Here is a 16,859-nt window from a genome sequence, read left to right as displayed (position 1 = left end):
TCCCCTTTATACGTGAAGTAAGTGCTCTACCAAATGAACTATCATGATCCCCTTCCTCCTCCCCCCCCCCCCCCCCCCCCCACCCCCCAACCTAGACATCGATTAAATCGGCATCACGCCCAGTTAGGCTTGTAATCACGTCCATATTGCTTTACAAAAAAAACCCGAATCTATCTTGTATAATTTTTGTGTATTTCTTCTTTTACTTTCCCCTACAAAGTTCATCACTAAATCTGTCTGGCGAGAGAAGTACTAGTCACTAGATAGAAAAAAAACCCATATTTAAAAATTTGGCCAGAAAACTCGTCCTTCAAATATCAATCGATTTACATGACTCTCAACTTGGCAAAAACTCTCAAACCCGGGACTTCCGCGGGAAGTCCCGGGTTTGAGAGTTTTTGCCAAGTTGAGAGTCATTTAAATCGATTGATATTTTAGGGACGAGTTTTCTGGCCAAATTTTTAAATATGGGTTTTTCAAGAAGAGTACGGTGGATTGGTGGCCGGCTACTTCCAGTCGGGAAACTGATGCATCTCTCGTTTATCGCCGTCACTGACTCCACTAGCAAAGGCTTATATAAGGCAATCAATTTAAAAACCAATTTGTCTTGCTCTTTCTCAGATTCTTTTCTATCTCCTTCTTCTTCTTCTTCTTCTTCTGCTTCTTCTTCTTCTTCTTCTTCTTCTTCTTCTTCTTCTTCTTCTTCTTCTTCTTCTTCTTCTTCTTCTTCTTCTTCTTCTTCTACTTCTTCTAGTCTCCTTATTCTCCTCCTCCTTCTTCTTCTTCTTCTTCTTCTTCTTCTTCTTCTTCTTCTTCTCCTCCTCCTCCTCCTCCTCCTCCTCCTCCTTCTTCTTCTTCTTCTTCTTCTTTTCCCCTCTATCTCTTTTTTTTTTTTTTTTGGTTACGGATCCTTCACCTTGTACTCCCCATTTCCCATCCACCATGAGTAGCTACTTTCTCCACCCAGACAAGAATCCCATGCATCTTTTCGTTTATCACCGCGGGATATCTTCCCCCCGTCGCATCGTCACCTTGATTCCGTGAAATCAGCGTGGCCTTTACTGACAAACACTAACAAAACACATTTCTAAAATTATAACTATCGTCCATTTGACTTGAAAAAAATTAAATCTCCACTTCAACTATGTATAGATAGTATGAAGTTGACGCCACTCTGGTATTTCTTATGGCTTTTTTTGCCACCCGTATTTATGAGTAATTCTCACTAACCAGACAATAGATAGAACGAAGTTGACGTCACTCAAGTCTTTGTTATTGTATTTTGCCATCCGCGTTTGTGAGTGATTCTCACTAAACTGTATTAACCAGACTATAAACGTTCATGGTTACACATAGTTGTGTGGGTTGGTCCGTTATACTTCCGGATGGCAATGTTATGATCTTCTTAGACAAGCGCATACTATCTATTAATGTTCGAGGTTACACATAGTTTTTTTTTTGTGTTGGTCCGTTACACTTCCGGGTGGCAATGTTGTGAGCTTCTTAGCCAAGCGCATATTATCTATAAGTTAAGTATAGATAGTATGCGCTTGGCAAGGAAGCTCATAACATTGCCATCCGGAAGTAGAACGGACCAACACACAAAACTCTATGTAAAGAGAACGTTTATAGTCGGGTTAATACGGTTTAGTGAGAATTACTCATAAACGTGGATGGCAAAAAACAATAACAAAGACCGGAGTTACGTCATCTTCGAACTATCTATAGTTAAATGACGTTCACTTTGACAAAAACATAAATTTGAGACATTTTTTCTTTCTTTTTTATTTTTTTGACAAATCGAAGGTTGATTTAATTGATTAATATTTCATGTAATTGATGCTGTGAATTTAGTTAAAGTACCCACAACACCCACCAGCCGGATATAACATAACGTTTATAGTTTGATTTGATATTATTTAATGAGACCTTTTCATTAAATTGACTGTCTCAAAATAATAACAAAGAGCCGAATAACGTTAATTTCGTTCCTTCCATATAATTCTGTTAAAAGAAAAATAATGTCTTTTGTGAGAGGTCGGTAGAATATATTACTTTCGTCTTCTCATCCTTTACTTATAGATCTCTTTTCCTAACCAAGTAACCAGGAATGGAAATATAAAATAACTGAACAAAAAATAAGGAGAAAGGATGAAGAAGAAAAAGAGAAGAAGAAGAAAAAAAAAGGGATTAAAAAAAGAAAGAAGAAGACAACAACAACAACAACAACAACAACAACAACAACAACAACACCAAGAATGAATAGAAGCAGAAATGGAAGAACCGAGTTGCAGAAAAGGAGAAGATAATCGACCAACGAGGCTGGGCTAATCCATACCAGCTGTCGAACACTCTGGCGGTTGGAATCAGATAGCAGTGGGCGTTTTCGCGCTCATTTCGCCCGTGCTGCATACAAAACGAATAAATAAAAGAAATGACAATATTTTTTTTATTTTTTGAAAAATAGAAAATATTCCAATGTATTTTGGATCAGAAAAAGAACAATATTAATAAAGATATCAGTAAAGGGAAAAAAAAGGGGGGAGAAAAAAAGAAAAAAAGAAACGAACCCCTGTGTGTACGAGTCAGAGAAGTAAGTTGACGTTTCACGGTCATTTCGCTCGGGTCTGTTGCAAGTGCTGCTTACAAACTATAATGAAACACCCCGAGTCAGAAAAGTAGGTTGACGTTTCAGGGCTGCATACAAACGAATAAATAAAAGAAATGACAATATTTTGTACTTTTTGAAAAATAGAAAATATTCCAATGTATTTAGGATCAGAAAAAGAACAATATTAATAAAGATGTGAATAAATGAAAAGAAAAAAAAAAGGAAAAGAAAAAAAAGAAACGGACCCTCTCTGTAACTAAGAGTCAGAGAAGTAGGTTGACGTTTTACGACTGCATACAAACGAATAAATAAAGAAATGACAATATTTTTGATGTACTTTTTGAAAAATAGAAAATATTCCAATGTATTTAGGAGCAGAAAAGAACAATAGCTATTAATAAAGATATCAATAAATGAAAAGAAGAAAAAAAGGAAAAGAAAAAAGAAACGGACCCTGTGTGTAACTAAGAGTCAGAGAAGTAGGTTGACGTTTCACGACCATTTCGCTCGGGTCTGATGCAAGTGCTGCTTACAAACTATAATGAAACACCCGATATGTTGTATCTGTGCTAAGCATAAATAGAAAATTCCTAATAAATAAACAAACTAATAAATAAATAAATAAGATATCCGAACGTTTATGTTTCATTTAAGTCTGGAAAGTAAAGATATGGAAAGTAAAGAAATGTCAATACGCTATATATAGAATGCGCTTGGCTAAGAAGTTTACAACATTGCCATCCGGAAGTATAACGGACCAACACACAAACTGTGTGTAACCTTGAACGTTTATAGTCTGGTTAATACGGTTTAGGGAGTATTACTCATAAACGCGGATCGCAAAAAAAAAAACAAAAAAAAACAACAACAACAAAAAAAACAACAACAAAAAAAAACAAACAAAGACCTTGGTGACGTCACCTTCGAACTATCAATAGGGCTATTGCATAAATAAATAATTTAGGGAGCAGCGTGACTCAGCGGTACGGTCTTTGCTTCGTACCCGAAAGGTACCGAGTTTCGATCACCCGCCGCTGCGTTGTGTGGCCTGGAGCAAGTCACCCCACCCTAGCTCAATTTGCGGCGCTGCACTACGGCTGACGCCTGGGTTATTCCATTCTTCCCTTGGAATAGACCCTAGAGACAAATGTCCCCTTTAGGATGAATAAAGGGAATTTTAAAAAAAAATATTTTAAATTGTTTTTATATTGATATACAATAAATACATTGGAATATTTTCTATTTTTTTTTTTATATTGATATACACTGGGTACAGCTGGGGCGACCATCCCCAACCCAGCGCGTCCACAGGTGGCGGATCGTGGAACGGCCTACAGATCCTGATCTATAGGTTAGCTGTAAAGCCGCGGACCAACTGGCGATAGTCGTGGAGAGTGAGGTTGGGTAGTCTGGCAGCACAGCTACACATACAAAATGCCTCATGTACTCTATGAAGGGACTATCAAGGTGAATGGGAGGCGCCTTAAAACCTGCCAAATGCTCCCACTGCCTTGTGGGTTATGACCGGGAGGTCAAAAGGCTATGGAGTAAACCAGATAAAAATCCGTCAGAAGGCAACGGGAAACCACTGACGTATCATCCCAAGATCGTCATGATGTCCGTCCAAGCAAATCTAGTCAACGACGTCAATGGATGTTTTTCGAGCAACTCGATTACAGCCTCGTCCGGTAGAGATAGTCATGCAGGTGAACAGGTGACTCTCGACCGTCATCCAGCTACCTGTGCACCACCAAACATTACGAACAGCAACATGGAATGTAAGAAGTCTGTACCAGAAAGGAAAATTAGCAAATGTAGTTATGGAAATGAAGAGATTGAATATCAATGTTTTAGGATTATCAGAAGTTAGATGGAAAGGAGCAGGAGAACTTAATTATGATGACTGTAAAATTATATACTCAGGAGGAGGAGAACACCAAAGGGGAGTTGGAATTATACTAGATAATAAAACGGCGCGAGCAGTCAAAGGATTCTGGCCCATATCAGACAGAGTAATGGCAATCAAACTACAAGCAAAACCTTTTGATTTTGATATTTTACAAATATACGCCCCAACCACCAGTCACGATGATGAAGAAGTGGAAAATTTCTATCAACAAATAGATAAAGCAATGCATCAGTTTAAGTCTTCAGACATAAAACTCATCATGGGCGATTTTAATGCCAAGGTGGGCCGAGAAAGAATAGAAGATATTGTGGGCCCACATGGTCTGGGAGACAAAAATGACAGAGGTGATCGTCTTATTCAATGGTGCCGTCAACATGATCTGACAATCACAAATACTTGGTCAACAAACCACAATAGAAGGAAGTGGACATGGAAAAGTCCTGGAGATGGAGTGAGAAACCAAATAGATTACATACTCATCAGCAAACGTTTCCGAAACTCGGTTTTGTATGCCAAATCTATGCCGGGGGCTGACTGTAACAGCGATCATATACCTGTGCTATGCCCCATACGAGTTAAATTGAAAATTTGCAAAAGAGCAAAGGCTAAACCTAAATACCAACTAGACATTCTCCGGGAAGAACAGAAGATACAAGAAAAATTTGAACTATCAGTAAGAAACAAGTTTGAAGTGCTTGGAGAACTAACAGATATAGAAGAGAAATATGAGCAGTTTAAAGACAGTGTTGCTGCATCGCTAGAAGAAAATGTTCCAACCACACTTAAGTTGCAGAAGAAGAAGTGGATTACTCCAGAGATATTAGAACTAATGAATGAGAGAAGAAAGGCCAAAAATCAGGAAGAAAAATACAAGACTCTGAACAGGCAGATAAAAAGAAAATGCAACGAAGCTAAAGAAGACTGGATAAATGAACAATGTCACTATATAATGTCCTGCAAAGAAAAAAATGGCAAATTCTTCCATCAGAAAATCAAAGAAGTGACAAACAAAACTAAATCAGGTGCTAAAAGTGGATGCATCAAAGACAAGCGTGGAAACACCATCATGGACAAAGACTGCATTCTAAACAGATGGTCAGAATATATTGAAGAACTTTTTTTTGATAATCGAGGAGAAATGCCTATGATAAAAGAACTGGAAGGGCCTTCTATAATGAAAGATGAAGTTAGGAACGTCATGAAAAGCATGAAAAATGGAAAAGCTGCAGGACCTGATGCCATAACAATTGAAGCCTTGACTGGCCTGGGTGAATGGGGATTGAATTCATCACAAACCTTCTAAATCAAGTGTATGACACAGGAAAAATGCCAACTGATATGAAACGATCCATTTTTATAGCACTACCAAAAAAGCCAGGGGCAGTTGATTGTGAACAACACAGAACTATTAGCCTAATGAGCCACCTCACAAAAATTCTTTTGAAGATAATTTTACTAAGAATAAGAAATAAAATACGACCTGAAATTGTGGAGATGCAATTTGGTTTTGTTGAGGACAAGGGTACCAGAAATGGAATATTCACATTATCAATGCTGATGGAAAGATGTATTGAAGTAAATAAAGATCTGTATATGTGTTTCATCGACTATTCAAAAGCCTTTGATAAAGTACAACACGAAAAACTATTCAAAATTCTATCATCTTTGGACATTGATGGTAAAGATTTAAGAATATTACGGAATTTGTACTGGGAACAAGAAGCAGCAATGCGTGTTGACAACGAGCTAAGCAGTTTTACACCTATTAGAAGAGGAGTTAGGCAGGGGTGTGTTTTGTCTCCAGATTTATTCAACCTCTATAGTGAAATGATATTAAGAGATATCGAACATAAGAAGGGGGTGTGTATTGGAGGAAAGAATGTAACAAATCTGAGGTATGCAGATGATACGGTTCTACTGGCAGAATCTGAACATGAACTACAAGAATTACTGGATGTTGTAGTCAGGAGTAGTGAAAATATGGGACTGGAACTGAATATATCTAAAACAGAATGTATGACGGTATCTAAAAATAATAACCCACCAGCCTGTGTAATAACAAGCAGAGGACAAACAATACAACAAGTTGAATGTTTCAAATATTTAGGCTTCAATGTAACATCCAATGGAAAATCAGATTGTGAAATAAAGAAAAGAATAGGTATGGCGAAGAATGCATTCAACCAGCTGCATACAATTATGAAAAACAGGAATATTAGCATGAAAACAAAAATCAAAGTCCTGGATTGCTATGTACTGTCTGTGCTGCTATATGGTTGTGAGAGCTGGACCATAAACAAGACCATGGTTAAAAGACTGGAGGCAGTGGAAATGTGGTTTTACAGAAGAATGATGAGGGTGTCATGGATGGAAAGGAAAAGAAATGAAGAAATTTTAGAAATGGCAAACAGAAAAAGATCACTGATAACAAAAATCATCAAACGCCAAATGGAATTTTTAGGACACATTATCCGCCACCCTGGTTTGGAAATACTCGCCTTGACTGGAAAGATGAATGGAAAAAGAATAAGAGGAAGACAAAGAATAACGTATTTGAAAGGGATAAGAACTTGGACAGATGAAGCTGAGAAAGGTGGCGCTGCTTTAATAGAATTGGCAAGAGATAGATCAGCTTGGCGGAAGATGACCTCCGACGTCTGCTTCAGATATGGAACTACATGAGATGAGATGAGATTGATATACAACCGTGGTCCGCGCGTTAGTGCACAGAACCAGACCAGAATAACATAATTTATGTCGTAGAGTAAACTGCGCTACGACATGTTATGCGCCCAGAGCCCTCCTGAAGAAGGGATGTTTGGTGCACTATAAATCTATACCATTATTATTATTTTTCATTATTCATTATTATGTTGCGTTGCTTTCAGGGCAGACGGGTGTTTCACTTGTAACAAATCTAAGTGAGTGCTAAGCGCTTTGAATTTGGAAACACGTAGAAATAGGTTTTAAAAATATAAAATATATATAAACGTTCATATAAAATCTCATTTTCTCAAAAATGTTATCCTCCCCAAATTAATACAACAAAATGGATAATAATTACAAACATAATTATAGAATATTATTCTAGATAGCATTTAACTCTGAGTTTTGAGAAACTGGGAAAGTTCAGACACCTCTAATGGATATTGAAACCTCCTTAAAAAACACGAGATAAAAGAAATTTCTCAAAATCTTAATGCTTTTGGAACTAATGATAATATGTTAAAATAAATAATTTTTGTCAAAAATTGAAGCTTTTAAAAATCATTTTCAAAGATGGGGCCTTATTTAAACTTGAGCTTTTATATAGAAAAACATCCACTTTACGTGCTCAAAGCGTTTTCAAAGGGTCCATGACCAACTGCAACACGTAACGAGACACGACGCCTGTTAGGCGATATTACAATTTTTCCCGACAGAGATGGATGTTTTATGCGTGGAAATGAGGTATATAAATGTTCAGTTTGTCTTTTGTAAAGAGTATTAAGCGCCCCCCCCCCCCCCTCCCCCCCTAAAAATATATATAGAGAAAAAAATCCAACAATATTTACTCAATGAAATCATCTCATTAAGCCAAACAAATCTGCTATTGTAGTTTACACCTAAGTAAGTCGATTGCACGACATGTATAAACAGGTAAACATATCTGCTTCACTCCTGTCTCTGATGTTGTACCTAGATCAACCCAGCCACCACCAGCCAAGCACCTATCATTATCCGCTTGCTGCTCACTTCTCACCACTGATGTTCTCGCCCCGGCCCGTCTCACGAGATGTTCCGTGATGTATCGTCATGGTGGATGGTTTTCCATCGAAGCCATCGGCGCTGCTTGCTAATATTCTCCTCTCCAGGGTTTGTTCCACGACGAATTAAAAGGCTGCATTTGAATATTTTTGGTACTTTTCTTTTAATAATAAGAGGTAGTAGAACCGCCATTCAGAAAATAACCATGTTGAAAGACATGTCTTATTCGCAACGAATGCTATAACACAATGATTTCTGATGGTGATTCTGATGATGATGATGATGATGATGATGATGATGATGATGATGATGATGATGATGATGCTGATGATAACGATATTCATATCTAATACATAACATCGACTTCTTTACATGGATATACAAAATTATATCTTGAGATTGTCAAAATAGTTGAAATGTTTTCATATCATTAAATTTTGTGAAATAGTTTATAATATTCTTTAGCTAGTTTCACACAATTTATTGCGGGTTTTTTTTTATATTTTCTCCTTTCGGGTTGGTTTTTTTTTTCTTTCTCTCTTTAACTTACTATTTTTGTTGTTGTTGTTGTTGATTATTAATTTTTTGACGCGGGGATTGCGCCAAGGACGCACGTCGCTTGCATTTTGTTCTCATTCAAACCACTTCAATATCGCCCTAATTGCGTTTAGCTTTGGTTAGTGAGCTGTTATAATAATATAAAAAGGAAAAAAAAAATACAACTAACAAACAAACAAAGCAAAAAAAAAAAAAACCAAAAAAAAAAAAAAAAACCAAACAAACAAACAAACAAACAAACAAACAAAAACAACAACAATTCCAAATGTCAAATACAACTATTTGTCGGTTTAGGCAAAATCCGGAGGGACCGAGCGCGTGGCCAAAATCTATTAAGTAGGTGGTCCAAGGCGGAACGAGGCAATTTGTAGGTAGCGGTAGACCACATTATAGGGTACACAGTACATAGTCTGTTTACTTGTATTAGTTGTGTTGTTTGACTGTGTGTGTCTTGTTGATTTGTTGTTGTACTTAATTTTGTAGTGTTATGATGACTTGGCATGTTGTGTTTGAGTGTTCCGACGAAAGATGTCTTGGAGACATCTGCTGCGATAGACTAGCGTCCTATCCAAAGAGTAGCAATCAATTGCTTTTGTCCGTTTCACGCTATAGAAACTGGGATACACTCCGGCTCCATGGGACTAATGGGTCTGAAGGACTACTTTGCATTGTTTGGAGACAACAAAGAATATACTTCAACCCGTTTTGAAGAATCGGAGCTTTTATGTTGTGCAGTATTCACTAAATCTGCTCAAAGCGCTTAACAAGATGTTCCAAGCTAACAGCAACACTTAACATAGGGACTAGACATGGCGCTTGTAAAGCATTATTGCAATTTTGTTTTTGACCGAGACAACGCTGTGCCTAAGAGTCTTCTGCAAGGACTCAATTTTGAGTTTCCCCATAGCGGGACTCGACCCAGGGGCCAATCGGTCGGAAGTCGAGTCTAACACTATAAGACAGCAAAGTCCCACAAGTGAAGATTTAGGTTCTAGTGTTTAAATCTACAAAATTGCCACTGGATAAAAAGGTAGAAAGGTGTAAAATATTCTTTCTTATGATTTCTGACTTTTATATTTCTGAGAGAAAAAAATGATATTATGGGCAAAACATTAGTTTTGAATAGGTTAATCAATAACGCACACAGAGGAAAACTTTCAGTGATTGTAAAACGTTCATTGTGGGGATGAGAAGAATATTGTATAGAAGATGGAACGAATCATTGTTTGAAAATCGTCCATAAAATTGTCGAATGAGAAAGAGTGAATTTTCATTATTCTCATCATTTTAACTTGAGATTCACTTATCAGCCTCTGTTTCATCACGACTTAATACAGCTTTGAGTCGGTGGGGCACTATTAAACTCCATGCCGAACCTTGGAGCTTTTGTTTTCAATTTTAAATTTCAGCAGCAGAAAATCAGTCCGAAGACGGAAGTCAGTCCCTGAGGAGATAGATCTTTAGAAGGTGAAATAAATATTGCTAATTAACCCTCTCCTTACCAACTACAGGAAAATCGTCACATTTGTTACGATACAATGAACATGTTTCTTAATCAGATTTGTTTTGTACATTACAATATTTTATGAAAAATCTTTGTTTTATAAAGCTTGTTATGCTGCTAAAAATATGTAAATCTAGTTTGTACGTATTTCTAATTAATTTGGGTGTAAAAAGTCAAGTTTTGTGTTCGGTAGGGATAACATTTCTGGAAAAATCGTGAATATGGTCATTAGGAGAGAGTTAATCGCCAAGGCCAAACTCAATCTGAAGATGTAGTCTGAGCATTTTTGTTGTTGTTGTTGGTTTATTTGATTTTAAGGGTTTTGGGGCGATCGATCGCGACAATTTTATGTCACTTCAGCTTACAAAATTATTCCAGCTGAAGTCGTGTTTAATCTAGTCTATTATCATGAATTCTGAAGAAACCGGTCTAGACGTCTAGATACGTGAAGCTAGTTTATTTACGCAAAATGTTTAATATCTGTAATCACCAATTTCTATGGTTCGAAATGTTACGAAATGACAAGGCATAAAATAAACAACAAATGGTGCAACGGCAAACTCAGCGAAATGTTTCCATGCTGCTAGTTGTTCTCTTTCTTCAATCTCACGGTTGCTGTAATGTAGTTCTGGGTGGCGGGGGCAGATGTAATTCTCATCAGTGCAAACTTTAATATTATCCTTCATTTGTTTCACTGCACTGATATTATACAACCTACTTACTGTTCATTGTCTTGTGTCAGTAAAAAACGTTCATCGGAGTATTTTCGACATTTATTGGTATAAAATACAACAGCAATATCAAGCTGTTGAATTCCTTACATATCTAGATATATTACAAATGCGATCAAATCTTTTCATTTTATGTAATTTTCATCAATTAGAAGAAAGAAATATCGTATACCGACACCAGTGGCACTCAACATTTTTTTTTGCACTGACGGGCCGGTAAAAATAAAACAAAATTTCATGGACCAGCGGCAAAAACAATAAAGAGTATTTTCAAATTGCAATAATTAGGCCTACTGTTTACTTGAATTGGTTCTCTTTTAGTTTTTCAAATGTTAAAAGTATCAGGAAATCTTGGAATACAAATGATGATGATGATAATGATGATGATGATGATGATGATGATGATGATGATGATGATGATGATGATGATGATGATGATATAAATAATAATAATAATAATAATAATAATAATAATAATAATGATAATAATAATAATTATAATAATAATAATAATAATAATAATAATAATAATAATAATAATAATAATAATAATAATAATAATAATAATAATAATAATAATAATAATAATAATAATAATAATAATAATAATAATAATAATAATGCCATGGGTGCTACGGTTATGAATGGATGATTCATCATGCTCAAACACTGTAAAAATTCACGCTTGTCAGGACTAAGTGTTGATGACACAGAGATTATTAGGCAAGCAACGGCAATAGCAGCACCAGCAGTAGCGGTATTAATAACGATCTACCAAAATAATATTCAATGCACACGCATCATTCATTCATTTATTCATTCACTCACTCATTCACTCATTCATTCAGTCAACCACATCACCATGCTAAAGCCAGGGGTTCCTTCCATCATTCCTGGAATAGGGGATGAGATTAGCGGAAGAGTAGCGTCCCTTGATTGGACGTCACCTTACAGAGAGAACGTCAATTTAGTTTTGAAGTGTCACAAGCCGCTTTCACCGGAAGCGAGGACGAGAGACGCATGCGCACAACCAACATGACGTTCTCTCTCTAATAACTTTTCCGCCGGTGACGTCACAGACTAAGGGTGACGTCCAATCAAGGGACGCTACTCTTCCGCTAATCTCATTCCCTATAGGGAGAAGAAGTGTCTTTCATCATCAAAAGGTGTGTTAATGGTAAAGACAGGCCCGGTACATATTATTATTACGTTTATAGTAGGCTGGAATCTATGTAGGTAAGCAATGTGGAGAGTATCAGGATCAAGCAAGCGAGAATGGTGATTAGGTATTCCAGAAATTGTTTTATTATTTGTATCTGTTCATTGATTTATTTTAATGCATTCATTCATTCATTTATTCATTCATTCATTCATTCATTCATTCATTCATTCATTCATTCGTTCGTTCGTTCGTTCGTTCGTTCATTCGTTCATTCATTCATCCATTCGTTCGTTCGTTCGTTCATTCAATCATTAATTCATTCATTCATTCGTTCGTTCGTTCATTCGTTCATTCATTTATTCGTTCGTTCATTCGTTCGTTCGTTCATTCGTTCATTCATTCATTCGTTCATTCATTCATTCATTCATTCATTCATTCATTCATTCATTCATTCATTCATTCGTTCGTTCGTTCATTCATTCATTCATTTATTCGTTCGTTCGTTCGTTCATTCATTCATTCATTCATTCATTCATTCGTTCGTTCATTCATTCATTCGATCATTCATTCATTTATTTAGTTGCTTATTTATATATTCATTCACTGATTTATTCATTCATTCATTTAATTTTATTGCATAGATTGATATGATATAAATGAATAACAATTTTATTGGGGATTACGTATTTCATAGTTTTTTAGATTGAAAAAAAAATCATCATTTCTCTTGTCCTAGAATATTGCAAAGGTTATTCTTCTTCTTCTTCTTCTTCTTCTTCTTCTTCTTCTTCTTCTTCTTCTTCTTATTATTATTATTATTATTATTATTATTATTATTATTATTATTATTATTATTATTATTATTAATAATAAATAGCATTTAAATAGCGCACAAACAGTACGATGCCATTCTCTCTGCGCGTGTCTTTAAAAACTGTTAACAGCATCTATAATATCATATCATGTGACCAATCGTCTCACATCTGTTTTATGCCCTGTTAAAGATAATGTTCAAAAGTGACTTGAAATATGGTATTTGAGTTTTTTGTCGCTTTTAGGGGAAAATACCCATTGTCCTTAAAAAAAAAAAGAAAAAAAAAAAAGAAAAAGGGGTCCCCGGCAAACAGCAACAGTTAACATGTAGGACGGGGCATGACGCCTGTTAGGCGATATTACAAATTTTCAGGACCGAGACAGCGCTGTTAACGGACAAGTACTCATTTTACACCTGAGTACGGCGAGAGAATGTGAGTAAAAATTAAAAAGCCACTATCCAAGGACTCAACTATGCGACGATCGAAGCTCGACCCCAGGACCTTCCGATACGAAAGCGAGTGTCATACCACAAGACCACATAGCCGCACAATATATATCTAGATATGCTAATCTATTCTTTATTATCAGAACCGTTGACAATATAAAATAAAATTAGTGTTTTATAACCCGTCATAGATCTAATATTGCATAATAATAATATCTAGATAATATCCAAATCAATTTAGACCCAATCGAGTTTAAACTTGCTGCCATGATGCTTTATCGGAATATGGAATTCATAAATTCGTGAAAAAAAAAAAAAAAAAGAAAAAAGAAAAAGAAAGATATTTGCGACCCATCGTCTCAAAACGGTATTTTGTCGGAAAGAACAGTATGCTTAAAAGCCGAATTAAATGCTAAAATTGGTCAAAAATATAAATTATCGGCATTCGCACCCTAAAATATGGTGTCCATTCTCCTCAATAAAATATACAAACTCGAACACAAGTCTGATATTTCTGGCTATAAATTCAATTTTAGATATCTTAGCCATCCCGACTTAATACCGTTTTGAAGCGAATGGTCACATTTGACAAAAGAAAATAAATAACTGTTACTCTGATATCATTCAAATCAAACACTCTAACCATTTTAGTGGCTATCGAATTTCTGCATTAAGAAGACACGAATTTTGTGATGTGGATGGGCAATCAAGCGATAGTCATCTTAACCAGTTTAACTGCCGTACTCTGGAAAAAAAACCCACCATAATATTTAAACATTTGGCCAGAAAACTCGTCCTTCAAATATTAATCGATTTAAATGACCCTCATCTTGGCAAAAACTCTCAAACCTAGAACTTTGCCAAAATCCCAGGTTTGAGAGCTTTTCCAAGAAGAGAGTCATTTAAAACCAACGAAGGACGAGTTTTCTGGCCAAAACTTTTAAATCGGGGTTTTTACCGAGTGCGGAGTTAACTGTTTATGCTAAACGATATTGATTCCAATCGTTGTAGCACAAGGGAAAGTATTTCCAACAGATCAAAATGATTTTTGACAGCAGATATATTTTACGATGTGGGCAAAACAGATTACACAATACATTTTATCGGTTCCGGGATATTTGATTTGCACTGAATTACACCCCCAGGATTTATTAAATCCATGTTTGAAATGCCAATCTCTCATCCTACGTTCTCTCTTTTCTCTTTCTTTTTCTTTTTCTTTCTGTCTAATCATATTCGAAGCAAACAATTTACCTCTCCATGTCTCTCAAATCACAACTCTCCTATAATTAGTTCACTTTTTGTTGTTTCTTTCCACCTTTCTTCTTCTTCTTCTTCTTCTTCTTCTTCTTCTTCTTCTTCTTCTTCATCTTCTTATCCTCCTCCTCCTCCTCCTCCTCCTCCTCCTCCTCCTCCTCCTCCTTCTTCTTCTTCTTCTTCTTCTTCTTCTTCTTCTTCTTCTTCTTCTTCTTCTTTTTAGTAAGTTCCAAATCAGTCAACCATCTCTACTCTTTCTCAGAACACAGATTTCTCTTCTAGAAACCATTTTCCTTACTCTCTCTCTCTCTCTCTCTCTCTCTCTCTCTCTCTCTCTCTCTCTCTCTCTCCTTCTCTCCTTCTTTCTTCCAATCTCTCCATTCTTGTTTTACCCATTTTATTGATCATTACTGGAATGGGGGTGGGTTAGGGCGAAGCTAGCAGTAGCTCATTTAGAAAATACAAAGGGTAGCAAAGCCTTCTCATAGTCTTTTACAAGCCTGATAACCAAACAATTCAAGCTGATCACCCACCACCACTACTACCTTTATTTATTGAGAGAAGATGTCTTTTGGTTTAGTAGTACAAGACGAGGGCCATGGCAAAAATAGCAGCATGTAATGTTAATGATCGTCACAAGAGACTTATTAATAACGGTCATTGCTTGTTCTTGAAACAAAAAAAATCGGGACCAATTAACCCTGAACGTAACGTACCAACATCAGAGGTCCCGATAACTGAGTTGGTAGAGCATTCGCTTCACGCGCAATAGGACAACCGATTTCGATCTCGGGTGCAGTCGAGATGTTTTCTCTGCATCCCCCTCCCTCCTCCCTGTCAACTTAGCAGCGATTGGGTAGCTGGGTCTGTCAGATCTAGCGTAAAGTACTTGTATGATATACTAGGGTCCTATCCAAAGGGTAGCAAGCAAATGTTATAGAAACAGGGATAAAGTCCGGTTCCATGAACCAAATGGCCCCGAAGGACTAATTACCAACAAGAGGAAAATAGTCACATTGATTACGATATAAACCAGCTTTTTGGTAATATTATTATTCTAAACAAACACAGCGTTGTTGCTATATAGATAGAACAAAATAATATAAAAATCTTTGTATTGGGTGGATATTTGAAAACTAAATCTGTATGAATCCAAAATGATTTGAATAAATTGTTAATTTAAAATACTTTAGCATTGGTCCAATACTCTAGTTCAATTATTTCGGAAGAAAATCAAAATTTGAAACGGTAAAATCGGTATGAACCCAATATGCATTAAAACAAATCGTCACTTTAAAATACTCCAAGACTGGTCGGCGCTGTGCTTTTCAGTAAAATAACCACAAGTTTCCTGATTTTAATCTAAATTATGGATCTAAATATCCGAATCTGGGGCAGATAAAATAAAACAGACTTGGATCAAATTTGACACCCACTCCCCCTCCCTAAAATCTATACATCTCGATTAAACCTCTAGTGTAAGTATTTACTTTCAGTCTCGAACCTTAATCTATTAAACAAACAATATTTTGACATGGATGACATATTTTTGGTCTATTTTTTAAATTCCTGCAACACAATATTATAAATTGATTTGAGTAGGTTTTTTTCAACAAAATAAAAAACAACCCCCCTCCCCCAAAACAAAACAAACCGAGAGCAACAAAAATTCAATCTTTTCATGGTTTTGTAATTCTCAAATGAAGATGCTTCTCGGCGAAAGTCTCAGTGAAAGAACATGCATTTCCATTTCCCTCTAAGCACGTAACGCAAATTGTTTGAATAAAGATAATATGAATGTCGATGGGAATCCAATCACCCTTCGGCAAATAGAGCTAGACCGTGTCTATGTGTAAAGAATCTTATCCAATAATAATACAACACAATCTTTCACGGATAGCTTTGCTGAGACAATGGCAAAAAAAAAAAATCGTCTCAACACATTAAAGTATCGACAACTAAACAACGCCTAGTCGAGATAAAAAGTGATAAATAAAATTGAATATAACAGATCCCCCCCCCCCCCAAAAAAAAAAAAAAAGGAACAAAATACCAAAAATTGAATGTTTTGGGCTGAAACCCTTCTTCAGCCACCAACAATAGACAATGAAAAGTTTTT

At 36.1% G+C, this 16,859-nt stretch overlaps 1 protein-coding gene across 2 annotated transcripts in view; it reads right to left on the bottom strand.

Moving 5' to 3' along the window:
- The window catches only part of LOC144969470 (uncharacterized), a 187,990-nt gene that overhangs the window by 95,977 nt on the left and 75,154 nt on the right, over positions 1-16,859 (bottom strand). The gene's annotated exons all lie outside the window — the stretch shown is intronic.

The sequence above is a fragment of the Berghia stephanieae genome, chromosome 3 (assembly GCF_034508935.2).
Source record: "Berghia stephanieae isolate SIO BIC M18660-M18661 chromosome 3, UCSD_Bste_1.3, whole genome shotgun sequence".
Taxonomy (NCBI): domain Eukaryota; kingdom Metazoa; phylum Mollusca; class Gastropoda; order Nudibranchia; family Aeolidiidae; genus Berghia; species Berghia stephanieae.
Note: the sequence above shows the minus strand (reverse complement) of the source record. Positions and strands in the feature narration are given on the sequence as shown.